The sequence below is a fragment of the Oratosquilla oratoria genome, chromosome 12 (genome assembly GCF_046742065.1).
Source record: "Oratosquilla oratoria isolate Oo_2021 chromosome 12, ASM4674206v1, whole genome shotgun sequence".
NCBI lineage: Eukaryota > Metazoa > Arthropoda > Malacostraca > Stomatopoda > Squillidae > Oratosquilla > Oratosquilla oratoria.
Window position 1 is genome coordinate 3,062,667 of NC_134788.1, and position 12,500 is coordinate 3,075,166.

General features: G+C 37.4%; 2 protein-coding genes across 2 annotated transcripts in view; both read left to right on the forward strand.

The window, feature by feature from the left end:
- The window catches only part of LOC143030162 (uncharacterized), a 197,689-nt gene that overhangs the window by 30,757 nt on the left and 154,432 nt on the right, over positions 1-12,500 (forward strand). The gene's annotated exons all lie outside the window — the stretch shown is intronic.
- LOC143030913 (uncharacterized) overlaps positions 8,548-12,500 on the forward strand; it is a 6,203-nt gene continuing 2,250 nt past the window's right edge. Inside the window, exon 1 of the mRNA XM_076194159.1 lies at positions 8,548-8,678. The gene's annotated coding sequence lies outside the window, so the exon portion shown is untranslated. The remainder of the gene's footprint in view (positions 8,679-12,500) is intronic.

Below are 12,500 nucleotides of genomic sequence, written 5' to 3' on the forward strand. Positions count from 1 at the left end.
TTACTTTTACCCACATTTATCATCAACTTTCTCCTCTCACACATCTTCCCAATCTCCATCACTAACTCCCTTAATCCCTTCACTGTTCCTGCTACTAATGCAGTGGCATCAGCAAGCAACAACTGGCTTATCTCCCATTTTCTTTAACCATCTCCAAACTTCTGTCCATTACCCTTGCATTTAACCCCCACTCCACCCCATCCATGTACACATTGAACACCATGGCAACATGACACATCTCTTGTCAAGTCCCACCTTTACCTCAAACCAATCACTCTCCATTTCTAATTTCTAACACAGGCTCTAGTACTTTCACAAAAACTCTTGATTACCCTTAGCAGTTTACCTCCTACCCCATATATCTAAAAACCCTCCTACAGTGCCTTCCTATCTACATTGTCATAAGCCTTTTCCAAATCCATAAAGGCCCAAAAAACACCCTTACCCTTTGCTAAATCTTTCTCATGTAGCTGATCCAGCCACTAGCACAGTCTCATCACCAAACATCAACAGGATTATCTCCCACTTTCTTTAACAATCTCCAAACTCCTGTCTATTTCTCCTCTGTACTGATTCTAGTGAATTGATACACTGTCTATAGGATGGAGGCCAACACTGTACCACATAGTCAAGGATGAGTCTAACTAATGCCTGGTAGGGTTTGAAAACTACCTCTGCATTTTCATTTATATCTGTTCTAGTAATGAAACCTTATGCTCAGTTCCTGGCACCAATGCACTGTTTCTTGCATTTAAGGTCAGGATTCACTAGAACTTCAAAGTCTCTCTCACACTCATTTTTCTCTAAGAAGTATTATCCAAGTTAAGCCTGCTTTCTGGGTTGTGTAAACCTATGCTTAACATGTTACATTTTGAAATATTGAAGTCCATTTGCCATTTCACCAGTCATGTGAACAATCTATTAAATTCTTCCTGCAGAATCTCAGCATCTTCTCTTGATCTAACTAGGCATCCTATTTTAGTTTCATCCACAAATTGATTAGTATAAATACTAATCCCATAGTCCAAGTTTTTAATATGCATAATGAACAATAAGGGGCCCAAAGCTAACAAGCCCTCGAACTCCACTAGCGACACTCCCCCATTTGGATTTTACACTGTTTGTGGAGACCAGTTTTCTGTCACTGATCCAAACTCTAATTCATTCAAATACTTTCCTCCTATGCCATAGGCTTTGGCTTTATTTAGTAGTCTCTGGTGGGGCATCTTGTAGAACAATTTGCCAAAGTCAAGGTAAATAGCATTATAACTATCAATGTTATCTGGAAGACATTAGTGTAAAAAAGAAGATTAGTTACACATTACTTAGCCTTGGAAAATCAATGTTCTGAGTCAGGAATCAAATTATGTCTCTCAATTTGATCTCTGAACCTATTAGCTACTACTGAGTCAAGTATTCTACCTGTAACTGACTAGCCTGTAGTTGCATATAGACAATCTATCTCCCTTTTTGAAAACAGGACCAACATTTGCCTACCCCAATGCAACAAGCCCAAAAACAGTGTCTACTGATTTATTGTTTCTGTTAATCAGTTGCAGATTTAAAATTTACACTTTTTAAGCACTATCATATTTTTATTTTTGTCTGGACCCAGAGATTTTGTAGCTTTAACTCATTCCACCCCAAGCCCCTCCATCAACTACTACCAGACCAAAATTGTGAGGTTAGCTTATCAAGTTACAGTTACACAGTGAGAACAGCCACTTCAAGTGAGTTACAATTAAATTTGTGCCCCGTGGCAATCTTTCCAATGAATCAGAATGACGACACAAAACTATTTTTACCTTAGTTTATGGTGAATTCCATTTCTGAGACAGGGCTTTCGCTGTATTTCGAGTATTCCAGCCAATAAAGCATAATACCCTAGTAGCCAATGATTGCAGTAGCCTGAGGAACATGTTCATTAATTTGAAACTTCGTCTATGGTAATTGCATGCCTGACATGCGAGAATGTAAACACTTGCGGGCACTACGTGTTGGCCTGGTGGAATAATAAATCCACCAAAACATCTAATGCTTTTTCTGTTTACTAGTAAAGTGAACGAGCGTTTGATAAGCTGCCTTCATTCTGTACGAGTTTGGCAGCTGCGATTGGAACTGATGAATAACTAGGCCACATAAAGCAAAATTTAAGGTGGTGACTCATGGGGCATTTCTTGCTAGCATGCTACTCACTTTTGCTATTTGCGTATCTGTCACACAGGGAATATTTTACTAACAACTTTTTGACAAGCGACTAATGAAAACAATAACAAAGCTTCTCGCAAAGTTATTCTCATGTTATGTTTACAAACGAGGCTATTACTGCGGTAGCCACAATGATAAAATGTAAAACACTTATCTCATATTATTCTTAATGCTTTGATAAGTGTATAGTCACAACCAAAGATAGAAAAAATAACTCGCGTATGAACAGTAATATGTATGCTCTCTTCTGAATCTATAGGTATTCATTCTTAAATTACAACAAAATATGTACGCGCTATTCTTTAAAAATGCCTAATACATATAAAATTTTACATTTAATTCCTTTGGTAAACACACACACACACACACACACACACACACACACACACACACACACACACACACACACACACACACACACACACACACACACACACACACGAGATATGAAGACGGGACTCTACGAGCATAGCTCCCCTTCCCGTAAAACACACACACACACACACACTCACACACACACACACACACGAGATATGAAGACGGGACTCTACGAGCATAGCTCCCCTTCCCGTAAAATACAAACACAAAAAAACACACACACACACAAACACACAAACAAACACACACACACACACACACACATAGACAGTTGGAACAAGTTAGATGAGAAAGTAGTGTGTGCAAAAACAATACATGAATTTAAAAAAAAAGTTTATATAAAATGAGATATGAAGACGGGACACACACGAGCATAGCTCCCCTTCCCGTAAAATACAACTAGGTAAATACACACACACACACAAGACGGGATACCACGAGCATAGCTCCCCTTCCCGTAAAATACAACTAGGTAAATGCAATTAGGTAAATACACACACACACACACACACACACACACACACACACACACACACACATTGAAAAGCATAGGAAAGGAAGATTGATGTACAACAAACCGGACTTTGTAAAACTAAAGAAATTCTTCCAGAATGCAAAATGGGAAAATTTTTACATGGAAGAGAAATGGAATATTTTGATAGATAATTACAATGAAGGGGTAAATAAGCACGTACCAAAACAGATGCGAGAGGGAATGTACATTAAATGCTGGTTCAACAAAAGATGCAGTGAGGCAAAAGACAAAAGGGACAGAGCTTGGAAAAGGTGGAGAAAAGATTGAAAAAAATAATGGAAAATGGCAAATTTATATAAACTATAGAAATGAGTATGTTAAAGTGAGAAGAAAGGAAAAAAAGGAACAATGAAAAGGATATTATAGATAAATGCAAAGACCAACCCAAACTATTCTATCGATATGTGAATGGTAAACTTAAAAACAAGCAAGAAATGGTGAAACTACGCCAAGGAAATACAGAATACACAGAAGATTTAGAAATGGCCGAAATCATGAAAAATCACTTTAGTTCGTCTTCACTAGAGAGAAAACACATTATTGGAACGAAGGTAATGAAAGGTGATCTCCCCCCTATCAAACCTCGCCTATCACACCTCGACGTCAGAAAATCACATGGCCCGGGTGGAATTGCAAATTGGATTCTAAAAGAATGCAAAGAAGAACTAACGGACAAAATACATAGCATAATAAATTGCTCACTCAAAGAAGGAAAATACCAAAACACTAGTATATAAAGGAGGAAACAAGGAAGAACCAACTAACTATAGGCCACTATCACTAACAAGCACTATAGCCAAAATTTGTGAGAAAATAATCAGGAATAGATGGGTAAAACACCTGGAAGACAACAATATAATAAACCCAAGACAATTTGGGTTCAGACAAGGAAGATCATGTACCACAAACTTAATATGTTTCTACTCAAGATTAGACATAGTGCAAGAAAGGAATAGATGGGCTGACTGTGCCTTCCTGGACTTACAAAAAGCTTTTGACAAAGTACCACACAAACAATTATTAAAGAAACCCGGACATATAGGAGAGATACAAGGGAACCTACTAAAATGGATGGAGGACTTCCTGATTGGTAGAAAGATGAGAGTAGTACTCAGAGAAAAATATTCAGATTGGAAAGAGGTGATCAGTGGAGTACCGCAAGGATCTGTTCTAGCTCCAATAATGTTTGCTGTTTATGTGAATGACATGGATGAGGAGGTGAAGTGTTACATGAACTTCTTTGCTGACGATGCCAAACTGTCAATGAAAGTAAAAACTGAAGAGGATTACGAATCACTGCAGGAAGACCTGAATAAAGTATGGAACTGGAGTCAGAAATGGGAGGTGGACTTCAACATTAAGAGGTGTAGCGTAATGGAGTCTGGAAAAAGCAAAAAAGGAATATCAGGACAATATAAAATTGGAACTAAGGAGGTAAAGAAAGAGATCCGAAAATTTTTTGGGTGTAATTATCTCGAACGACTTGTCCTATGACAAACAGATAAACAAAATTGTTGGAGAATCCTACAACTTGCTAAGATCAATAAAAGTGGCATTTACATATTTGGACGAAGAAATTATAAAAAAAAAAAATATTGGTCACACTGATAAGGCCTAGACTAGAATATGCGGCGACATTGTGGTCACCCAGTACCAAAAAGAATATAAAGAAAATAGAAAGAATCCAGAGAGCAGCAACAAAAATGGCACCTGCACTCGCAAACTTGTCATATGAGGAGAGATTGGCTAAACTAGATTTACCAACTCTGGAGCAAAGAAGAGAGAGAGGTGACCTACTGACCGTCTACAGAATCATGAAAGGCAAAGAAATACTTGACAGAGAGGACTTGTTAAACTGGGACAGGAGAAGCACAAGAGGACATGGAAAGAAAGAAAAAAAAACATAGCTTACAGAAGAGATCTGAAGAAAAACAGTTTTCCACATAGTGTGGTAGACACTTGGAACAAACTAAACAAGGAAATAGTGTGCGCAAAAAACCATTCATGAGTTTAAAACAAACTAGACACTGCGAGATACAAAAGCGGGACACTACGAGCGTAGCTCCCCTTCCCGCAAAATACAATTAGGTAAACTTGGTAAATAAACACACACACACACACACACACACGCACACACACACACACACACACACACACACACACACACACACACACACACACACACACACACACACACACACACACACACGAGAGACAAAGCCTGGAAAATATATATATATATATATATATATATATATATATATATATATATATATATATATAAACATCTAAATGGCAAACATATATAAAACTTAGGAACGAATATGTGAATATACGCAGGAAATAAAAAAATTGAAAGGGATATCATAGACAAATGTAAGGATCAATCTAAACTCTTTACAGATATATAAATGACAAACTAAAGGATAAACATGAATTAGTGAAACTGCGTGAAGGAGATAAAGAATACATAGATGACACAGAGATGGCAGAAGTTATGATCAGACATTTCAGGTCTGTTTTTACAATTGAGAGCTCACAATCTTGGGAAGATGGAAAACAAGAAAGATCACCCATGACGAAAGAAATAAATATAACACAAAAATAAATAAGAGATCAAATAAAAAGCCTAGATGTTAGAAAATCGCACGGACCAGACGGAATTACAAATTGGATACTGAAAGAGTGTATAGATGAACTGATAGACAAACTACACAAAATAATTGACTTCTCACTCAAAGAAGGAAAGGTACCTCAAGATTGGAAAGGTACAAACATAGTACCAATATATAAAGGAGGAAATAGGGAAGATCCTACAAACTTCAGACCGGTATCCCTCACAAGCACAGTAGCAAAAATATGTGAAAAGGTCATCAGGAACAAATGGACCAAACATTTGGAAGATAACAAAATAATGAACGCCAAACAATTTGTTTTTAAAAGTGGAGGATCGTGCACAAAAAGTCTAATCTGATTTTACTCGCGAGTAATTGAGATAACACAAGAAAAGGATGAATGGGCAGATTGCATCTTCTTGGATTTGCAGCAAGTGTTTGACAAAGTACCACACAGAAAATTAAAAAGTAAAATTGAAAAAATAGGAATTCAAGGCAAAATGTTGAAATAGGTGAAGGGTTTCTTAACTGTGAGAAAAATGAGAGTGGTGTTTAGAGACAAAAATTCAAAATGTGAAGATGTAAAAAGGGGCGTACCACAAGGCTCTGTACTGGCTCCTTTAATGTTTGCCAAATACATAAATGATATGGAGTAAACTGTTACATGAGCTTTCTTACTGACGATGCCAAATTACTCAAGAGAGTAGGAGCAGAAGAAGATTGCAGATCACTGCAAGATGACCTGGATAAAATATGGGAATGGAGCCAGAGATATTAGATGAACTTCAACATAAAAAATGTAGCATAATGTAATTTGGAAAAGGTAAAAATAGAGTTTCGGGGGCAATATAAGATTGGAAACAGAGAAGAAAAAAAGTGAACTCAGAGAGGGACCTAGGAGTAATCATTTCAAGTGACTTGACACCTGACAAACATGTAAATAAATTATTTGGAGAGACTTACAATTTATTAAGATCAATGAAAGTGGCCTTCGATTACATAGATGAGATGGTTTAAAAATATTTGTTACACTGATAAGACCGAAAGTAGAATATGTTGTATCAATGTGGGCACCTAGCACAAAAAGAACATAAGAAAATTAAAAAGAATCCAAAGAGCAGCGACAAAAATGGCACCCACACTGCCAAATCTGACATATGAACAAAGATTGGAGAAATTACAGTTGTCAACATTAGAACAGAGAAGGGAAAGAGGCGACCTGTTGACCATTTTCAGAATTATGAAAGGGATGGAAGTTCTCGATAGAGACGACCTATTAAAGTGGGACAGAAGAGAAACAAGAGGACACGAAAAGAAACTAAAGAAGGACAGTTACAGAAGAGACCTGAAAAAATAGCTTCCCACATAGAGTGATCAATGTCTGGAACAAACTGAACAGAGAAACAGTAAATGCTAGAACTATACACGATTTTAAGAACAAACCGGGTAAATACTCTCTCTCTCTCTCTCTCTCACACACACACTCACACACACACACACACACACACACACACACACACACACACACACACACACACACACACACACACACACACACACGGCTCGGTGGCGCAGTTGGTAGAGCGCTGAACTGCTACTATAGTGGCCCGTAGTTCTTGGTTCGAATCCTGCCCAGGGCCGAAATTATTTCGGTACCGCTGCGCTTCGGGTCGTTACACTGACTCTCGTGGGCGGGGAGTTGGGTGTGTGTGTGTGTGTAAGGTCATAGCATTACCCATAGATCGGACCTACGAGCTCTGAGCTCTCTTCCAGGAGGGAAATAGCTATCGATCACGAGTCCAACACGTGATCCAAAGACCAAGTGAATACACACACACGATATGGATGAGGGAGTGAATTGTTACATGAACTTCTTTGCTGACGATGACATATTACTCAAGAGAGTAAGCACAGAAAAAGGTTATAGATCATTACAAGAAGACCTGGACAAAATATGGGAATGGAGTCAGAGATGTTTAGTGAACTTTAACATTAAGAAATGTAGCATAATGAAATTTGAAAAAAAAAGAATATTGGGTCAATATAAAATTGGAAACAAGGAGGCAAAAAAAAACAAAACAAAACAAAAAAGTCGATTCAGAAAGGGACCTGGGAGTGATTATCTCAAGTGACTTGACACCTGATAAACATGTCAATGAATTATTTGGAGACTTTTAACTTAAGATAAATGAAAGTGGCCTTCAACTACATGGATGAAGAAATGGTAAAGAAAATAGTGGTTACACTAATAAGACCTAAACTAGAGTATGCTGCAACACTATGGCCACCTTAAAAAAAATAGAAAGAATTCAAAGAGCAGCGACAAAAAGGGCACTCACACTATCAAATTTGAAATACGAACAAAGATTGGAAAAATGACATCTATCAACACTGGAACAGAGAAGAGAAAGAGGTGATTTTGACCACTTACAGAATTATGAAAGGGATGGAAATTCTTGATAGAGACCACTTATTATGATGGGACAGAAGAGAAACAAAAGGGCACGAAAAGAAGCTAAAGGACAGTTACCGATGAGATTTGAAAAAGAATAGCTTCCCACAGAGTGATCTCTGGAACAAACTAAACGGAGAAACGGTGTGCCAAAACCATACAAGATTTTAAGAATAAACTGGATTTGGAGAGATACGAAAACCGGTCACTACGAGCATAGCTCTCGTCCCGTAAAATACAACTAGGTAAATACACGCAAACACACGGGACACTACGAGCGTAGCTCCCTTTCCCGTAAGATACAACTAGGTAAATACGAACAATTTAGTATTTCGTTCGTCCGGTGGGTTTTTGCATTCCAGTCACAATCAGTGTAATGTAAACAAAACGATAACAGCTCCATCTATAGAAGAATATCAAACATATTGATTTCCTGTCATTCACCCTCACTGCTGGATTTGGCTTGTCGAATCGATAGGAATTATGAGAAGTATGTCAGTTTTGTTTTTGGAATCAAGTTCACTAATCAGTTAATGCAGCAATAGTTTATGTTTTAACGCTTTCACTTGACTTGGTTGTAACAAAATTGTTAGAAGTAAAAAAGGCGTTAAATGTTTCTTGTCCGGACTCAGTGTCAGCGGTCAAATATATTCGGCAACTGGCCAAAATTTGTTGGGGTTTATTATGACATACTTGTACTCTACACTCAAATGTTCCAAGTTGTCTAGAAAGTATTCTTATGGATGACATAGTGAAAATTCAACTGTTGCACAAGATAAACATGTATACAGAGTACATGAACATATAAAAAAGATGAAATCAATATTTATCACTGCAAACCTTTATCTCAATATATTAGATGGGTTAGGAAATTTTTTATTTTTTTTATTCAAATAGATTATATCTTGAGAATGGGCAAATATACATATGTTTTCAAGGGTCAATTTTTAAAAGTGGACATCTATGGGATATAGCAATAGAAAATTGAATATACATTTTGTAAATTATTATACATCAGCATGATACTAGCTTTTCTTGGCAGAAATCAATAACAGAAAAAGTTGCTTAAAGTGATATATTAACAAATGGAGCCATGACGACTGCTTGAGACATCATCTTTTTGATAGATGTGGAGGTAAAAGAAATTATGATCAATCTGTCTAACTTAAACTAACCTTTGTTTAGTAATGTGGTACATATAATTCTAGAAATCATCAGGGTCGTCAGGGATGTTGATGGCCAATTTTGGCATCTGATTGTACTGCAAGTTGTAGAGGAGTTTCACAGCTTAAAGGATAATATGAAGCTCGATTCCATAGCGCTATTTTAAAGATATGTAGCATGATGTCATTTGGAGTGGGAGAACACCCAGTACAGTGTCTATGTCATCGTCAAACTGACATTGATGGGACTAGACAAACAACAATATGGCACCTTGAACCTATCGCTGCACCTTTGTTCAGTAGTGTATTTGCCTTTAGCCTTTTTTTTTATTGATTTCTGCCAAGAAAAACATCTATTTAATGGGTGCATTTTAATTTACAAAATGAATGTTTAATTTTCTAATTCTATATATCCCAAAGGGGCACTGGGAAAGAGGGAAATGTCTGTTGAGGAAGGATGGGAGAAGACAGTAGGTAGGGGTGGGAGTATATCGATCTGTGATACCTGATAGCCTGTTATCACCTGGTGAGGAAGTTGGTCAACCATGCTGCCAGTGATGGATGGGGCCCTAGTTGTAAATCTTTCGACATGACAACAGTGTGGTCAAGAAGATGAAATGTTTTTCTAAAGTCTCTGGAAGTGACAGCCAGGGAATTGGTATGATAGTCTATGTGGCTGTGTAAAAAGTTGAGAAAATTCACAAGGTAGTGGGTAGTGGAGGAGCAATTCCTGTTGCCAAATTATACAAGATGATCAGCAAAGTTTCAAACACACTCTAGATTTCATGGGTGGGGGCAACTGCATCCATTGTCCCCACTCTGGATTCGAACAGTAGTGCAGACATAGATAGTTTAAGTTCTTTTGATTTATGTACATGGTGTGTATGTAGGGGTATGGTATATTTTGGCTATGGAAGATATTGACACCCATTGCATGAACATAAGAATGAGGGGGACTACAAGAAATCATATGGCCTACACTAGGCAGTTCCATATCCATTACCACCTGTCATCCCCATCCATAAAGTTGTCTAACATTTTCTTAAAAAAAAAAAAAAAAAAATGGTTTCAGCAATCACATGGTTACTAAGTCTATTCCATTCATTGACTACTCTATTGGTAAACCAGTTCTTGCCCATTCCTTTCTTAAATCTAAATTTGCCCAATTGAAATCCATTACTGAGAGTCCTGCCCTGTTGTCTTAATATGATGACATTGTTTGCTTCACCCTTATTAACCCATTCAACTCCGATGACAAGATGTCTTGTCATTTGGTCAAATAAAACAAAAAATCATAAAACACCAAAATGTTTGATCAAACACCAGAAAAATATGACGTCCGTCCTCGCTTCGCTCGCAGCGAAGCGAGGACTGACGTCATATTTTTCTGGTGTTTGATCAAACATTTTGGTGTTTTATGATTTTTTGTTTTATTTGACCAAATGACAAGACATCTTGTCATCGGAGTTGAATGGGTTAAAACCTTTGATCTACTTAAACACCTCTATTAAATCACCCTGCACTCTGTGTCTTTCAAGAGAGTGTAAATTAAGGTGTCTAAGCCTGTCCTCATTAGGTAAATTTCTGACCCCATGTATCATTTTGATCACTCTCTTCTGTACTAATTCTAGTGTTGTGATATCCATCCTATAGGACGGAGACCAAAACTGTGCTGCATAGTCAAGGATGGGTCTAACTAATGTCAGATAGAGTTTGATAACTACCCCTGCACTTTGATTTGTAACCATCCTAGCAATGAAACCTAATTTTCTGTTAGCTCTATTCATGGCACTAATGCACCGTTTCCTGGATTTAAGGTTTTTGTAGAAATAGCACTAAAAGCCTATGGATAAAACTATAAGATAATTATTTCCGACGCCCTTGAATGGAAAGTAAATTACCCAGCCAACCTAACCTAATCTGTCATCACCTATACCAACATGGGGTTGAGTTAGGTTAGACTCATAAGAACATAAGAATGAAGGAGACTGAAAGAGACCATAAGGCTTAATAGGCAGTTCCATGTTCATTACCCCCTGTCATCCCATCTACAAAGTTGTCTAACCTTTTCTTAAAACAACCGATGGTTTCAGCACTCGCTATATGGTTACAAAGTCTACTTTATTGATAAACTAGTTCTTGCCTATCTTCTTAACCCATTCAACTCCGATGACAAGATGTCTTGTCATTTGGTCAAATAAAACAAAAAATCATAAAACACCAAAATGTTTGATCAAACACCAGAAAAATATGACGTCAGTCCTCGAGGACTGACGTCATATTTTTCTGGTGTTTGATCAAACATTTTGGTGTTTTATGATTTTTTGTTTTATTTGACCAAATGACAAGACATCTTGTCATCGGAGTTGAATGGGTTAAATCTAAATTTGTTCAACTTAAATCCATTACTGCGGGTTTTGCCCTATTGTCGTAATATGATGACCTTGTTTGCATCGCCCTTGTCAAATCCTTTGATCCACTTGAACACCTACTAAATCATCCCGCACTCTGCGTCTTTCCAGAGTGTAAAGGTGTCTAAGCATGTCCTCATAAGGCAAATTTCTGAGCCCATGTATCATTTTGGTCATTCTCCTCTGTGGTGATTCAAGTGAATTGATACCAATTCTATAGGACAAAGGCCAAAAATGTACCATATAGTCAAGGATGGGTCTAACTAATGCCTGATAGAGTTTTATAACTAACTTTGCACTTTTATTCATAACTTTCCAAGCAATGAAACCTAATCCCCTGTTAGCTCTTTTCCTGACACTGATGCCCTGTTTCCTGGATATAAGGTCATGACTCACTAGAACCCCCAATTCTTGCATTCCATTTCCTCTAAAAAAGTGTTATGTAAGCTATACCTGCTTTCTGGGTTGTGTAAGCATACACACTGCACTTTGAGATATTACAGTCCATTTGCCATTTCACTGACCATGTGAACAATTTATAAGATCTTCCTTTTAGAATGTCAGTGTCTTCTCCTGACATAATTAGGTGTCCTATTTTAGTGTCATCCATAAACTTACTAATATCACTATTAATCCCATTGTCCAAGTCATTCATGTACTTAATGAACAATAAGGGACCCAAAACCGAGCCCTAGGGAACTCCACTAGAAACACTCCTCCATTTGGATTTTACACTTT